Source organism: Podarcis liolepis (assembly GCF_965112155.1).
Source record: "Podarcis liolepis genome assembly, chromosome: 11".
In the NCBI taxonomy this organism is placed as follows: Eukaryota; Metazoa; Chordata; class Lepidosauria; order Squamata; family Lacertidae; genus Podarcis; species Podarcis liolepis.
The window spans coordinates 21,768,675-21,786,228 of NC_139565.1; the positions used below are offsets into that span (position 1 = coordinate 21,768,675).

General features: G+C 41.3%; 1 protein-coding gene across 2 annotated transcripts in view; it reads right to left on the minus strand.

Annotated features, from left to right (window-relative positions):
- Positions 1 to 17,554, minus strand: part of COMMD10 (COMM domain containing 10) — a 59,742-nt gene that overhangs the window by 14,473 nt on the left and 27,715 nt on the right. Inside the window, exon 6 of one of the 2 annotated variants that reach the window (XR_014516834.1) lies at positions 10,063 to 10,142. The exons of the other annotated variant lie outside the window; for it this stretch is intronic. The gene's annotated coding sequence lies outside the window, so the exon portion shown is untranslated. The remainder of the gene's footprint in view (positions 1 to 10,062; positions 10,143 to 17,554) is intronic. 2 annotated transcript variants of the gene reach the window in all.

Consider the following 17,554-nt stretch of genomic DNA (forward strand, 5'->3'; position numbering starts at 1 on the left):
TGCTTAGTGTTTAAACTTATTATAAATTATTGTAAGGTTATGTCTGCTGCAACTGGATATCTTATGTCAGGGCCAATCCTGAATGTATTGGATTTGTGACCTTTATGCTCATTTGCCTTCAGTAGCAGTAAAGCTCTGCTGGATGAAATACAATGGCCTCTGGTCTATTTGGGGGGGAATCCTGCAACGTGTTTAAGTTGCTACTCTGCTAACGATACATTGGAATCCACTCTGGATCAATAATGAGTAGAATTTCCACGACACCAAGTGCATTAGTTTGAGATTTTTAGAGAGAACCGAACAGGTTTTGAAACCATCTGGTAATGGCTAGCTGGGGGCCGGGAGTGTTGGAGGAAAATGCCATAACGTAAGTGAGAGTGCTTTTAAGTAGATTACCTGTGGTGAAGCCATTTGCATGGGGTCATATCCCGACAACCACATGGAGAGAAGTGGCCAAATGCACATTATATTTTAACATATCAGCAGAAATGAGCAACATGCTAAAAATAGTCTAACCAACTAAACGTCCTTTGGTTGCACTCTGTGCCCTGAACATACACTGGTACATATATGTCAATGACATTAAAAACAAAATAAAAATTCCGGCACAAACAGGAAACAAGACCAAATTGTAGAAAGCCAGGTTTTAATAGCACTCTAAGAACATTCCATTCATGACCCCAAACAAAAGGAAATGAATGTATATGAGAAGATGAACTAACTAATTATTCAGTTTGGATACAAAAGTTCATGACAAAAAGATCTATAACTAGAAATTCAGTTTCACAGTGAGTGCATGCCTTCACTAATAACTCGCAGGAAGGACCCCTGCAGTAGATTATTTTATTTTCCACACAGGACTTCATAATTATGAACATACGACTACAATTTAAAGCTGCGTGAACTTCTGAATAGATCTCAGACCAGCCAAACAATAATTACCTACTGCTTTGATATTGCGGTTTCTGCTGAAAGGTTTATAAAATATAGTAGATGAAAAGAGCGAGAATTAATAACCTGGAATAGCAACTTTTTTTAAAAAAGCACCGCATAACTTTTGTTGCAGCAGTCTGAACTCAAACTCAACTAGCCCTCATACAAGCATACAATCGTTTACAATAACTTACATAAAAAAGATTTTTTAAATAGTAAATAAGTTTATGTTTTGCCATATATTACTGTAATCAATGTGGGACGCGGGTGGCGCTGTGGGTAAAACCTCAGCGCCTAGGACTTACCAATCGCATGGTCAGCGGTTCGAATCCCTGCGGCAGGGTGAGCTCCCGTCGTTCGGTCCCAGCTCCTGCCCACCTAGCAGTTCGAAAGCACCCTTAAGTGCAAGTAGATAAATAGGTACCGCTTTATAGCGGGAAGGTAAACGGCGTTTCCGTGTGCTGCTCTGGTGCCGGTTTGCCAGAGCAGCGTCGTCACGCTGGCCACATGACCCGGAAGTGTCTGCGGACAGCGCTGGCTCCCGGCCTCTAGAGTGAGATGAGCGCACAATCCTAGAGTCTGGCAAGACTGGCCCGTACGGGCAGGGGTACCTTTACCTTTACCTTTTACTGTAATCAATGGACTTGTCTGGAGGTAATACAGGAACTCTGCCAAGTAAGGGGGAAACATATGTCTGGCCTGGGGGTGAGCAAGTGGCGATGCCTGGGCCAAATTTGGCCCAGCTGGTCTCCAGTTAACCACCCTTCCCTAAGGGGCCTTCCAGTGAAACCACAGATGCCAACTTAACATTTAATCTGCCGCTAAGCGAGACCCTTCTTTTAACAAAATACTGTTTCGCTATCAAGGTGCAATCATGCTATCTCTACCAACGCTTTCAAATGCCTATTTTTACCTAAGCCTGAAAGTCTGCTAAACAGAGAAATCAAAGGCTGGAAATGGCATTTCCTCTGCCCCCACCTGCTACAGCCCCTGCTCCATATCCTACACACCATTCTCCCAAGCATCCCCCAAACCCCAGGACAGATTTTTAGGAGGGTACAGTGAAGTGAAAAGAGGAAGGATGGAAAACCCCGTTCTGTGACTATATTCTGTTCACAGAAGGAGTTAGGATCTTGTTGCAGAATTTGGGACAAACATATGAATGATATGTTGAAAAGGGGGTGGGATGGGTTTTGAAGTCTGATATTACTAATTGTCTGATATGTCTTTTGCTACTTTGCTTCTGGAAAAAAGGACAATTTCCTCATCCTTCGCATAATGGCAAAGCTGTTCCTAAAAGTGACTGCAACGAAGAAGAATCACAGGATATGTGTTATTTTGTAAGAAGTCTCGTCGTTTGGAACTGAACGCAGAGGGACAGAAGTTCTGTTGAACAGAGTGAAAAGATCAGGTTTTCCTACTTACCCATACACAGTACCCATCTGTTTTTATGTTTTGTGTTACACTTTTATACTTCATTTATTATATTGACTGTGTCCATAATGGAGAAAAGAACATTTTAGATATATATCGGGCTCAAATTTCGAAAGCTGTTAGAGATGCTTTTACGAACTGGAAATTTGCCAGATCAGAATAGCTTTTTCACTGGATTTGGTCTAGCATTTCTGGTTAACAAATTTTGGGGTTGCTCCAGTAGCTCTGCTGAAGCAGCAGCTCCATAGGCTCCTTCCTCAAGTGCTACTTGGCAGTATCCATCCCATCAGGCTGCAGCAGCCATTGAGATGGGAAGCAGTGCCACTCAGCTGTTTTGGGAGCAGCTGGTCATTATAAAAACTACTTCGCAAGTTTAAAAAATGGTGCCTGAGGGTGCTTGTTTTCCTCTTTCCTCCCCATTCCTTTTATCTTTTGATTACAAGCCTGTGGGCAAAAAGGACTGTCTTGACTGATCATCTGGAAGTCACCCTGGGAGCCTTTCTGGCAAAGAGTGGTGTAAAAATGCTTTCAAACAAAGGTATATTATAGATGCCACAGAGGTTCTGCTGAATGCCTCAGTGAAAACTTGGTTTGCTTCCATTATTTGGAGAAAAAAAGCAACTATTGGTTTTGCCACCTGATCCCTAGGTTGGATGTCATGTTTTGTAACAACTACAGTACTTTTGCATTGGGACGCGGTTGGCGCTGTGGGTTAAACCACAGAGCCTAGGACTTGCCGATCAGAAGGCCGGCGGTTCGAATCCCCGCAACAGGGTGAGCTCCCGTTGCTCGGTCCCTGCTCCTGCCAACCTAGCAGTTCGATAGCATGTCAAAGTGCAAGTAGATAAATAGGTACTGCTCCGGCGGGAAGGTAAACGGTGTTTCCATGTGCTGCTCTGTTTTGCCAGAAGCGGCTTAGTCAGGCTGGCCACATGACCCGGAAGCTGTACACCGGCTCCTACAGCCAGTAAAGCAAGATGAGCGCCGCAACCCCAGAGTCGGCCACGACTGGACCTAATGGTCAGGGGTCCCTTTACCTTTATACAGTACTTTTGCAAGACACTCCCTGTTTGTTTATTTCATCTAAACCCCACCTTTTCTCTAAAGAGCTTAGGGTGGTGTACACAGTTCTCTTTCCCCTTTTATTGGCACAATAACCCTGTGAGGTAGGTTAGTCTGAGAGAGAATGACCGGCCTACGGTCACCCAAAGAGCTTCAAGACTGATATTGGGATTTGAACACTGGCCTCCAAGGTCCTAGTCCCACACTCTGACCTCTTCAACCACACTGGCCTTACCTATATCAGGTTGCCTTTAGCTGCCTTATACCAAAGGACCAATATACATGGTCCATTAACGGTCTTTAAATGGCAGCAGCACTTTGTGGTCTTTTTTACCAGTTCTGCTTTCGGCGATCCTTTAAAAAGAGATGCAGGTTTGAATATTAAGTGCTTTGCATGCAAATGCAGATTGTCTACCTATGAGCAATGGCATCTTCCCTTCAAGGTTAAAGAAAGGGGTTGTAACATTTCCTCTCCACTCTTTAACTGGGTGTTATGGTCGTCTGTAACTTTTAGTCCAAAGGGACTATTTAATTCTGTGAAGTGTTTTGAAATCATGACACCACGAAGAGCTTGGCTTATAAATCAGAACAGCAGGCAAGCATTCAGCACCAACAAGGATATACTTTAAGTTACTACCCAGAAACATTTATAACCACAGCAAAACAGCAGTGTTTATGAACTATTTCTAGCCCAAGGGGAAAGAGACTGTCACAAGTTCTTCAAAGGTGGTTATGTAAAAAGGGACCAGAAATATGAAGCAAAGTCATAATGGGACATGATAATGGTGCATCCATTAAATGACCATTAATAATATAATTTAAGTAATTCTAACACCATTCTCCGAACACAACTGAAATATTTGACATGGTGGAGTTTCAAGTAAATGGGATTGTTGCTGTCTCACAACCTGTGATGGGCAATCTAAACTTCTGCAGGGTATTTGCATTGTTTGATGTCTGTCTGTCTCTCTTACATACACCATGTGGTAGGGCTGGGCGATGTCAGCTTTTCAACACTGCAGTGTATCACCAGCCAAACATCACAATATGGCTATGCATTGTGTTGCTAAACAGGGGATGCAACACACCCACCCAGCAAGCTAGGAGAGCGGAAGGACAATCGCTGTCTCCTTGCTTTGCATCGTTCGTTTGCCACCTTCCCAGCGCCACAGTACCTTCCCCTCAGGGCAGCTGATTTCCCAAGGAGCCGATTTCTCCTCTGGGCTGTGGTGCGTGTCCCCCACCCCGATTTCAAACCTCTTTCACTGCATGCCCAGTTCTCCATGCTCCTTCATATACCCATCTCAAGCCTGGCCAAGACTGCTTGTTCCTGCCACCGGGCGCTGGAGGTGGAGGAACTCAGGAGCAGTGGCGGTTTCACTCACAGTATACTGCTGGGTGAAGCCACCAGAACACTCTGGCCCTCATACATTGCCTCATACATCGGTACATCGGCCAGGCCCACCATGTGAAAGTCAAATTCCTCATGGGGCTATCCCACATGACTCTGCTGTGCAGATGTATACAGCAACCACAAGGGTGTTGTAGATCTCCCTTGTGTCTATTTGGCAAGGTCTAAGTAGGCTTTGAGATTAAATTTAAAGGAAGAGAAGAAGCACAATGCAGTATAGCAAAGAGTTCCTGGCAAAAGGGGATTTAAAATCTCAGCTCAAGTGATTATATTGTCTAAAAGTTATGCTTTTCCTGTTTTTAGCAATTCGTCAATTATGAGCCAACTAACCAAGAAGAAAGTACAAAAAATAGTAACACCCTCTTGCTCAACAGGATGCTACATCCTTGAACTTCCTGCAGTGGTGCTTCCTGTAAATTAAGAAACATCCGCACAGAGGACAACTTTAGTAAGATTTGCAGGAATAATGTCTGCTTAAAGAAACTCCACATTACCCAAATATAACCCGTATAACTCCATATAACCCAAATATTATAATTGCTTCCTTTTCCTCACAGAGTTTAGTGCTTGGAGGAGTTCGAAGTATAAGTAGAAATCTTTTTCTTTAGATTCAGTATCAGCAAAACATTACTATGTGCATACAGAAATGATCAGGCCTGAGCTAGGAGTGCTCCGTTTACAAAAGAATAAGACACTTGCCTGAGCTTGTGGAGCAGAGCTGAGAAAGGGACAGACTGTGTTCACAGATAACAACAACATCATAGTCTGCTGCTCCCATTTTCCAAGACTGCTAGACAGTGTCAAACACTTACTTGTGGCTGTTTTTGCCAAAGATTTCTGAGTAATATTCAGGGTCACTAAGGTTTGTTTTGTTTTGTTTTGTTTTGTTTTGTTTTGTTTTGTTTTGTTTTGTTTTGTTTTGTTTTGGAAGCTTAGCTGATTATATATAGCATTCTCCAGTGGAACCTTTAACAAAGCATTGCAGTTATCTCCGGTCCCTAAACGGAGGAGGGTTCCTGGTCAGGGCTTCATCTAGCCTGGAACAGGAACCCTGTGCAGGCCTCTCGGGAGAGGGAGACGTTTGAGGGGATAGGAAGAGGAAAGGACACATCCTGGTCCCACCCCAAGCCCTGTGCCATATACAGTGGTACCTCTGGTTACATACGCTTCAGGTTACAGACTCCGCTAACCCAGAAATAGTACCTCGGGTTAAGAACTTTGCTTCAGGATGAGAACAGAAATTGTGCTGCGGCAGCAGCAGGAAGCCCCATTAGCTAAAGTGGTGCTTCAGGTTAAGAGCAGTTTCAGGTTAAGAATGGACCTCCGTAATGAATTAAGTACTTAACCTGAGGTACCACTGTATTAGCAGAAGGATTTCATTGCAGAACATTTAATAGCGGCATAGTGGTGGGTGGGGGTCCTGGAGACTGGAAAAGGAAACATGTTCCTTTTCCCTTCATTTCCTGCTGAAACATTCTTGTATAAGTGCAGGGGCTGTGGTGGCGGTGGGGGAACAACCCCCCATACTCCCTCCAGGATTCAATATAAGCTGTTAGGGCTCTAAGGCGGCCTACTGCCTCTCATCACCTGCCCTCCATTTTCTTTCCTTTTTTTCCTCCCCCTCGGCTTACACTGTAACATTCAATATCTCCACTGCTCTCCCTCATACACTCAATTGATGGTCTGTCTACAGGAGGCTAATTTATGCTCTTTTCAAGTCCCTTTACTCTCTCAAGTTTCAAATGCCAATGAATTCTGTAAGTCCTAGAACCATTTTGGTCTTTAAAAAGAAAAAGGAAAACCCTTTCAAATTATAAGCACATATACTTCTGCATCCTGCAAAAGCCCCCAAAGCATATATAGGCCACTCCCTTCTTTTTGAGTGGCCTTGTTGTGCTTCCAATCACCTGTGGTTAATGCTGAAATGAATAATTTCTATTCTGAGGCAGGTCAAGCTAGGAAAGGATACTTGCAACAGTAAGATCTGCATTAATTGGACTGGAAGATAATGAGATCACTAGGAAAGTAGGCAACGGATCTTGCCGGAAACCTGCTGTCGCTAAATTAATAAAGCTTTCATTGCCTACAAAAACCATTTGAAAACTAGACATTGATAGGGGAACAACTTGAAAAGCATTTAACACACCTAAAATACATGGAATGTGTTCCCATGATATGTCATAGAATAAAAAAACTATTAGAAGGGATTCACTATTGGATCAGAGAGCTTAATGTTGACACAGCTACCCAGAAGATTGTCAGGAATGGATGATGTCCTGTTCTGTAAAGGTCTTATCTTAAACAGTTAACTCACAATGCAAGCATAAAAGCTTCAGTGACAGCACAATATTGTACATGCCTACTCATAAGTCAGTCCCATTAAGTTCAGTAGGACTTGTTCCCAGGTAAGTGTGTATAGAGTCGCAGCTGAAGAAAACTTTTATCTTCATAATCCCAAAAGGTAGTATTTCACTCTGAAGCGCGTACTACAAGATGTTAGTTACAATTTGTACAGTTAGTATATCATGCTTGTCATTTATCAATATGAATTGGTTTTACGCGACAAACTGTTTAGACTAGTAATCTGCCCAAACCTAAACTCCTTTGAGCTTGTATGTGTAGCTACCACAAAGTTATTTGGCTTTGAAGTTTAAAAATATCACTGGCATCGTAAGCTATAACATATGCAATCAAAATATAAATTCAAATTATGCCATTTTTGGTTTGGAAATATTTTGCTGAACCTTTGCTTGCTTAATTTAAAAAGTCAGGAGTAACTCCTCATTTAATAGGCATATTAAATGGCATAAACTCTGGACAAAATAAAAGCCTTCTCTTATTCTGCATAGAAGCCAAGACCCCAAAGCAAATTTCGCGTACCCAAAGCTGTACTTGTGTTTTATGAACAGCTGCCTTGCATCCCGTATAGTAAAAAGTTCTCCAAACCAAGGGGAGCAGCAAAAGAAATCTAGGATATGGCGTGGAGGGATGGGGAGATGAAATCTGCTGTTGAAATCTAAAATCCCACTGGGTGGGTACAAACTCTTGAATAAGCTTAAAATAGCTCTTTGGATGCTGGCCAATAGCAACCCTTGTGATGCTCCAATTTTAAGCATGTATCAACTCCGGTGGGGTTCTCTCCATTCCTTCAGCTGTATGTATGTTTATGCATTTTGCTGCATGAAACTCATATAGTGTGAGGTAGCACATTAAAAGAAAATCATTTTTTTTAATGTTATGCTCTTCATTAAAGCCATAGAACAGTTTGCAAGTAAAACGCATAATCATAAACAGTTAATTAAAAAAAATACAGTTAAAATCCCATAAACCAACTCAACCATTACAAAAAGCAGTGGGCAATACTGTTCAGTAAATCAGATGTCTAAAAAGCTTCTTTAAAGCAACATCAAAAGGACCCAATGCCCTTTGTATTCAGCATACAAAGGAGTGCAACATATGCAAACATTGCAAATGTTCAGATATAAAAATGTGCAACTGTCATGATACTATTTGATCATTCTTATCAGTTGATTGCAACGCAGTATTTCTAAAAGCACTGTCTTTAAAAGTTTTAAAGAGAAAGCACTTCTGTTGAAATATCACTGGACAGAAAAAGCATTAAGTGGTTAAAGTACCATCACCCGCTGTGGATGTGGTCCATTAGGAAGTTTTACCAAAAAAATAACCTCCCTAAAAAGAGTGGCAGCGTAAGATCACATACCTACTAAAATAGAGAGGTCAATTTTACAAATGCTCCTTAATACAGAGGCACATTCGGTCCTGGACCAAAATAATTTCATTTTGCTGTTAGAACATAAACCGCAATGAAAAATACACACACATACGCACCTAAAGTACTATGGTGAGCACAGTCTGGGGAAGGGAGCCATCACATCAGGTGATTATGCACTTTGAAGTTCTGAAGCCAGGACTTCAAAAGGACCTCACAACCAACAAAGTACTGCTAAAACAAAATAACCCCCCCCCACCCCTTTCTTTCTAGCAGCAAGTTTCTATGAACAACCTTTTCCAGAATTGAAACAAACGGAAAGATCCACTGGACTCACCTGAAAGGTGTATCTTCACGCCAACATCTTGGACCTGTTCTAAACAAGAGGCATTGCTCCTGACATGGGCAGAGGTCAATGTGGAGAGTGTCAGTGGAAAAGCAAATGAGCAAGCCGACTGGTTGAGCAGAGGGACTCTACAACCAGGGGAATGGCATTTATCTGACCAACTATTCAGACAAATCCAAAGGGAATTCAGGCTGATCTAGAGCTGTCCACTTTTCACCTCAGCAACCAAACACCAAGGTTCTTTTCCAGGGACCACCCACAAGTAGAAGCCATGGATGCTCTCCACACAAACTGATCCAAGGGACTGACTTCTGTTTGCCTTTTCCCCTAATGCCTCTTCTAGCCATAACCCTCAAGAAGATACAGTAGGAATCACAAGAAGACCCTGGTTCACCGAGAAAACATGAAAGCCACCACGGCATCTAACCAGTGTTTCCAGACCTTCTCACACCGGAGGCCAGCATAGGAGATAAAATCTTCATTTTAGAAGGGAACTCCATCCTACATAGCTGGGTTCAAGTGAGCAAAAGTTCCCTACAGGGAGCTCTCTCCATCATCCAAATGAGCAAGACTGACCTCACCATACATCAGCTGATGCATGGAAGTTTTACTCAACGATATAACCTGCAGGAACATTGCTGACTTTCCCACAAGTTGATGAAGCTCATATGATAGCAAAAAGAAATCAAGCCTTTAGTACAATTGGCCTAATCCTGCACAATGCTCTGCCCATAGATATTCAGCAGGTACATTCTGTTTCAACCTTTAAAAATCTGGTGAAAACCAAGCTTATTATAAGCACTGGAAAAAATATCTTCCTTTAATAATTAGCTGATCTATTATTTGAAATCTTTACATGGTTTTTATTGTGTATATGGGTGTGTGGTTTTTGTTAGCTGCATAGATTTTTTTTGTATGAACAGCGGTATTTCATGCATACAATAAAAATAACACTTTATGTTATTTAACATAACATATAACAAACATATCATAATCATAATGTGTTAGTAAAAATAACACATTATGATTGATCTCCTTGTTAGTTTTGTAATTGGAGCTAATTTTCTCACGCTTATAGGGACTGAAATATTCACCAAGTGTGAATTTGTGGCAGCCATCTTGGGTTCCAATATGAAAACTGCTTACCTGATTGGCAGCAGCTTCTCCAACATAATGCAAGTAGCTCTAACTGAAACATACGCCTGTCACCTGCAGCAATGAGCTTCCTAAGAGGAAACACATTGTATCTAATTTTTTTAAGTTTTGAGCATTTGGAAAGAAAGAATAAGTGTACAAAGCTTCTGTTTATAAGACCTGCGCATGATTACTGTATGAGATAGGCATGATACCCACTTTAGAAGGAGAAATTTAAACCAGCTGCCTTGTAATTTTATTTCAATATATGCTGAAAATATTTTTATTGTGACAGGTGTAAAGCATGGCATGAATTCAAGAGGTAATAACTTGAAGATGGCAAGGCTTTGAACAGTCACAACAAAACAGTAACTTCTATTAGGTTACTTTTCCTAAATCAATATCAATTACAATAACCCGCTCATGAAACCTTTTCTAATCTAGCTGCCTTTTCAAACCCACTTGAAGAAGATAGAAGCTCTCTCATTCGCCACTACTTATCATCATTGTTAGGTATTTTACATAAACAAGTAGGCAAGCAAGAAAACCTCCTGATAAATTAATGTAATCATTCACTCATTTATCGCTAGAGACCGATACAAAAAAACCCTTTAGTCATGTTACCTATAAAAGCTTTTAGAGTGCTTCGCAAATTTATGCATACGTGCCTCTTTCAAGTGACATTTAACTTACTTTCCTGTCTTACTGACATTTATTGAATGACCTAGTTTGGCTGAAGTTACTAGAGTGAAAAAGTATCTTCAGTTTGATAAGTAATTTTGCCCAGACACAGTGTCTCATTCTGAACAGCATACAAGCATCTACAGTGGTGCCCCGCAAGACAAATGCCTCGCAAGACAAAAAACTCGCTAGACGAAAGGGTTTTGCGTTTTTTGAGCTGCTTCGCAAGACGAATTTCCCTATGGGCTTGCTTTGCAAGACGAAAAACGAAAACGTCTTGCAAGTTTGTTTCCTTTTTCTTAACACTGTTAATACAGTTGCGACTTGACTCCGAGGAGCAACTCATAGAACGCGGTGCGGTAGCCTTTTTTGAGGTTTTTGAAGACTTTGGTGATTTTTGAAGCTTTTCCAAAACTTCTTTTGCAGACATTTGGTAAGTTAAACTTTTTTGGGGGGTTTTGGATTTTGGGTTGGGGTATTTGGAATTCAAGGACTTGGTGTTGGGGAGGGGTTTGCAAGAATCTGGAAGCTTGTGTGTGTGTTTTCTGCATTTTTATGATTTTCTGTGACCATTGGGCCACTCTGCTGTTTTTTTTAAAAAAATCTGGATTTGAATTTCTGTGTGGTGGGTGGCTGGGGGAACAGTTGAGGAGGGGTTTGCAAGAATCTGGAAGCTTGTGTGGTTTTTTTCTGCATTTTTATGATTTTCTGTGACCATTGGGCCACTCTGCTGTTTTTTAAAAAAAATTCTGGATTTGAATTTCTGTGTTGTGGAAGCAAAGAGTGGAAGAGGAACCTTCTTCGAGTTGTCCCCCAGAGTCTTAGAAAATGTACTGTATACTTTGTTGATTTTTAAATGTTTTTCTGTCATGTTTAGAAACTTTAATTTATTGTTCCTTCAATTTTTGAAATGCTCTTTACAGTATGTGTGACTTTAAAGAGCACTTAATAAACTCTTGTTGTACCAAATTTGGCTTTGTTTGGACTTTTTTTTTGACCATAGGAACGCATTAATTGAATTTCAATGCATTCCTATGGGATTTCGTGCTTTGCAAGACAAAAAATTCACTAGACGAAAAAACTCGCGGAACGAATTAATTTTGTCTTGCGAGGCACCACTGTACGTCCCTGATTGCAAAAAGCTGATTATTCATACACATATTTAGGGGGGTGCGGAGGGTAGGGGAGGTTAGAGAGAAATGTGGTACTTCTAAAAGAATCTTCTTTAAAAATGCAAAAGTAAAGGTTTTCCCACTATTAACCCAAACACTGAAATATATGCTATGAAGTACAGTGATACCTAGTTGTCGTTATGGAAGACCGTTTGACTTCCTAAATGTTCGACAACCGAGGCGCAATGGGTGGTTGGCAAATTCCATTGAGAAAATTGGGAAACACACCTTGTTTGAAAATGGAAACATTTACTTCCGGGTTTTCGGCCTTTGAAAACCGAAACGTTCGACAACCCAGGTACCACTGTACCTACATGACTGTGTTGAAATTATCTTGCAGGTGGCAAGACAACTCCTCTTAATTAATTAATTAATTTCATTTATATATCCTGTCTTTCCTATCTGGAGTTCAGGGCAGCATACATGGTCCTCTCCTTTCTACCTCACAATAACCTTGAAGTAGTGGGCTGCTTCAGAGTCAATGAGCCTAGCCTCTTCCAAGGCTTGCACACACTCTGTCATTCACTAGGGTGGCCACAAGGAGAAGTCTGGAAACTTTGCTGTGTATTTTTGATTAAACGCAGTTTACTGTGGCATCCAAAGCTGGGCGAACCGTGGTTAATTTTAGTGGAAACAAGCCATAATTAACAAAGCTAAATTGTTTTCATGAGCCACAGCTAAGATTAACCACAGTTTAAGTTTGGACAGTGTGCTGAAGTGTTCATCGAAGACAGAAGCTTCCGGTCTCCTGTGGTGGAGGAAAGTGATGGGGAGAGGAGGGAGAGCACAAGAGCCTGGGGGGAAGGCCAAGTTAATATGAAGTGAGCTTCATGGCTGATTTGGGATTTGAATCTGGCTCCTAGGCCAACACATTAAACCAGTTCTCTGTTTTGGGAGTAACAGGGAACTCTGGTTTAAAATAAGCCCGGATCTCCATATCAAAGATGGTAATAATAGTAACACAGAAGCCAGTAACTGCTCAGTTTTGCAATTCCTTGTAATTCAAGCCAACCTTCGGCCTTTCGATGTGTACTGTTTTATTATGTTTATGTTTATTATGTTTATGTTTTGGAAGCCGCCCAGAGTGGCTGGGGCAACCCAGTTAGATAGGCAGGCTACAATGGTTGCTGCTGATTGTTGTTGTTGTTATACCAAGTTTTATTGTGCAATTTACTTCTTAAATATTAACTGCAAAACCATACATACTAGATTGAAGTATTCCCAGGTAGAAGTCTTATTTTGTACTGGAGCTGGATCTAAACTGATACTGGATTTTTCGGCCCGTCATCTCCTCTGTCTTACCTAGAACTAGGGATACCCAAATTCAAATCCCTATTCAGCCATGAAGTCCACTAGTTAAAACTTCAGTGTAGTCATCATCTCTTTGCCTAATCCACCCCTGCTTTTATAGTTCCTGACATAAACAAAGCCCACCAGAAAGGACCTTTTGCTGGAAATACTTTAAGAAATGCCACCCAGAACACCCTCTCCATTCCCAGCTCACAAATTAAATGACTACGGCGGCACCCCTTCTTGAATGCAAGTACCCACAGCACCATCCCAAACAAAACATTGCTGTGTTGGAGAAAAAAAGAGGTTGGCTTCTAAACAAATCCAGTTTCCCGTATACTGTATCCTGATATTTGATATGCCAATTACATTCATTAATCTTATCAAACTTTATCAACTCAAATTATATCTCTGGCTGTAGAGTGAACCTGGTGGCAGATAGGAAGCCATTCACAGTTATCTTGAAAGTTCAGTAACATAACACACCTGAAAGATTTAATGAGCGACTTGGAAACTGGTCAGCTTGGCCTTTGGATGCAGACTGGTTATGCTGCAATACTGAACACAGCCTAGAGTTTAAAGCACAGCAGATACCTAAATCACATGTGCAAAATTAATGTATAATTGCAACTACAGGCAACCAACAACTGTGGAACGTGAAAATGCTCAGTTTCCTTTCCTTTAAGCAGCTCACAATGCTACACAGTAGCATGCTACACAATAGGGCATCTATTCAAGGTGCACCATATTTGGAGAGATCACGGGTGGTAAAACCGTAGCCCTCCAGATGTTGCTACAGTTCCTACCTTCCCTGGGCAATGGGCATGATGGGAATTCTAGATCAGCAACATCTGGAGGGCCACAGGTTAGGCATTCTTGGTAGAGACTGTGTATGCCCTCTTCAGTCAGGAATCAGACATGTTTAAAACCTTACCAGGTATCAAAATTATTCCACACTGGAGAAAATAAGACTTAAAACTGAGCTGATGCAACCAAACGTGATCAGCGCTAGCACTGAGCAGTATTTGGTTTTCAACATCAAGATATATCACCAGCTAAACATTGATATATCACAATGTCTGAAATAAGGATGGAGCTATGTAGAGGCATTGGCTGGCTTCACAGTTTTCCCCCCATTGTGACTGTTGCATAGCATGCACATGCACGCAATATATTTGCAATATATTGCCAAGTCAAAAACTATGAAACCGATATCATGATATGGACTTCAAACCAGTTTTGGACAATATATCAATATATCACCCAGCCCTAGTTGGGGCATGTGAAAAGCTGAGAAACAGCTAACAGGTCCCTAAAGGTAAAGGTAAAGGGACCCCTGACCATTAGGTCCAGTCGTGGCTGACTCTGGGCTTGCGGCGCTCATCTCGCTTTATTGGCCGAGGGAGCCGGTGTATAGCTTAAGGGTCATGTGGCCAGCGTGACTAAGATGCTTCTGGCGAACCAGAACAGCATATGGAAACGCCGTTTACCTTCCCACCGGAGCGGTACCTATTTATCTACTTGCACTTTGACGTGCTTTCAAACTGCTAGGTTGGCAGGAGCAGGGACCGAGCAAGGGGAGCTCACTCCGTCGCGGGGATTCGAACCACCAACCTTCTGATTGGCAAGCTCTAGGCTCTGTGGTTTAACCCACAGCACCACCCGCATCCCAACAGGTCCCTAGTTTTGTGCAAAAGCAAATATTAACAGAAGAATAGATGTAAAAACTGTTGCTGCTTGGGTTTCTGGTAATGCTGCAACCCAGGTGTAAAAAAGTGGGTGAGGAAACAACTCACCACAAGGATTTGACTCTGAAGGCCTAAGTAGTAGCAAGAGGGTGCATTTGGTTTGGATGAATCCTGAGCTGTGAACAGGATGGGTCCAAGACTCTTCTGACATGAAATGGTGTCCTCTGAGATACAGGCAATGACCAATTTACATGCGTCCAATTGATGTGTGACTGCACACACATGTGCATCGCCACAACCTGGAAGTGGCCGGGGCGGACTAGCGTGCGCTCCACCAACATGCACAGGGGTCAGGAATGCAACCCCCCCCCCCCTGCAAAACAGCCATTGCCTGTATCCCAAACCTGATTGGGCTGCTGCTGGAGCCTCAGGGCTTCACAGAAACCCAGGGAACTCAGACCATTTGTTTAAATCTGTTACTCCAAATAAAGAGGAGGTTGTAACTGGCTGACTGAGAGTTCTAGCCTAGAGTCTGTCCCTCACCTTGTCGAAATCAGACAATTGGAGACTAGCAATTAGCCTAAAACCTTCTTGAAGTGTTCCACTTTTTACAATATTTATAAATTCGTTTGCCAAAATGCAAACAAATGTCAGTTATCCTATAGTAGATATGTCACTCCTATCTGTAATAAGAGACAAAGGATTTTTTAAAAAAATAATCAAATGAAACTTAAGGTTAAAAAACAGGATTTGTAGCTATAAATAAGAAAAGTGTGTATGTGTGCTGGTATTTAAGTTTACTTCAAAATACGGGGGTGGGGGAAAGCTATACACAAATACATTTTATTGCTTGTAATAAAAAATAACAACTGTGAAAAAGCCAGTGGTATACTTGGCCTCTTTATTTTTGAATTCTGTGCTTCTGCAGTCTCAGTTAATTAAACTAAGGAACTTCTAAAATGTGCACTATGGGTACATTTGAAATTTATGACAAGGGACAACAGCAGGAGGCTTATTGTGACCTTTGACCTTAAATGATGCTGTTCAATAATGAGGGTCACTTTACAATGCAGCTTTAGTGTTAACAGATGTGCAGATTGCCACTATTCTCAGAATAAGGTATTAAGATGAATATGTCTGCAAAAATAAAAATAAAGCATTATTATTATAATTATAACCTCTGATTTGGAGTTTAGTTAAGAAGCCAGACAGTCGTCCAATAAGAGTTCTATTTTTAATTACTTAAAAAAAATCCATTCTATAATATTAAAAGTTGCACAATAAAAGCCTAACTCACACCACACATACCACATTATTACTTAGGTTAGATTCCTCTTGCCCACAAATAATACAAAAGTTGTGAAGCTTTTTTAAAAAATCCCCTTCTGGCCAAAATCTGATGTAGCAATTAAGAAAAATCAGAGCAATCTCTGGAAGAAATGAGAAATATAATTCTTGTTCCCCAAGTTTTTTTTAAAAAAAAAAAATAGCATGATTCGATTATACATTAAGAGCTATGAGGAAATGTAATTCAAACTTCCTTTTTCATTTTAATAAGACCTTTGATGGAATCCATCCCACCAAGGGCCTTTACCACATTTCTTACCTGGGTGGTCATTATGTCATCATTTAAACTTTTTACAAAAGGGCTTTATTTCGTTCAAACAGTGCTGAACAACGAGTTTCCAGGGACCTAAGAGCGGACAAGGAAACATTCTGCGGTGAAAAACTTCCTCAAAGAATAATATAACCTTACAATGGCTTACTGTTCCAGCAGCATATGGGCCTTGTTTGGACTTACAATTGAACATAATTCTACTTTATTTTCCTGACAGTTTTTATGTCTCCAAATCTTCCCAAGTGCTGCGCTTTAATGCAGCCATGAAATCTTCCCAATCGCAGATATTCCATAAGTACATTATCACCGCCAAATGAGTCTTCAATCTTGGGTGTTGGAGGGCAAGGAAGACACTATAGCTGGTTTCCCAAGTCCACCGATGATCATGAGCCCACAAGCTATTACTTTTGGGGGAACAGAAGTACTAAAGAGAACGTCTAACCGGAATCATCACTAGGGCTGTTAACATTCTAATTTACTTTGAAACATACAGAAGAATTATTTGTTTGTTCCTTTCCCTCCAGCTTGGCTCTACAGAGCTCTCAGGGCAGCCTACAACAAATCAAACTCTGACGTTCCATCTTTCCCCAACAAATTTGACCCAGCTAGCACACACAAAACTAAACGCATTGTAAACCAAGTTTTCAGCAGTAGCAGATCACTCAATGCAAAACTACCAAACGCCAACTGAGATAATAAAGGAAAAATAATAATATAAAATCACACTGGCCTGATGGGATTTCTCTGTGGAATCATAGAATAGAATCATAGAGTTGGAAGAGACCACAAGGGCCATCGAGTCCAACCCCCTGCAAGCAGGAAACACCATCAGAGCACTCCTGACACATGGTTGTCAAGCCTCTGCTTAAAGACCTCCAAAGTAGGAGACTCCACCACACTCCTTGGCAGCAAATTCCACTGTCAAACAGCTCTTACTGTCAGGAAGTTCTTCCTAATGTTTAGGTGGAATCTTCTTTCTTGTAGTTTAGATCCATTGCTCCGTGTCCGCTTCTGTGGAGCAGCAGAAAACAACCTTTCTCCCTCCTCTATGTGAC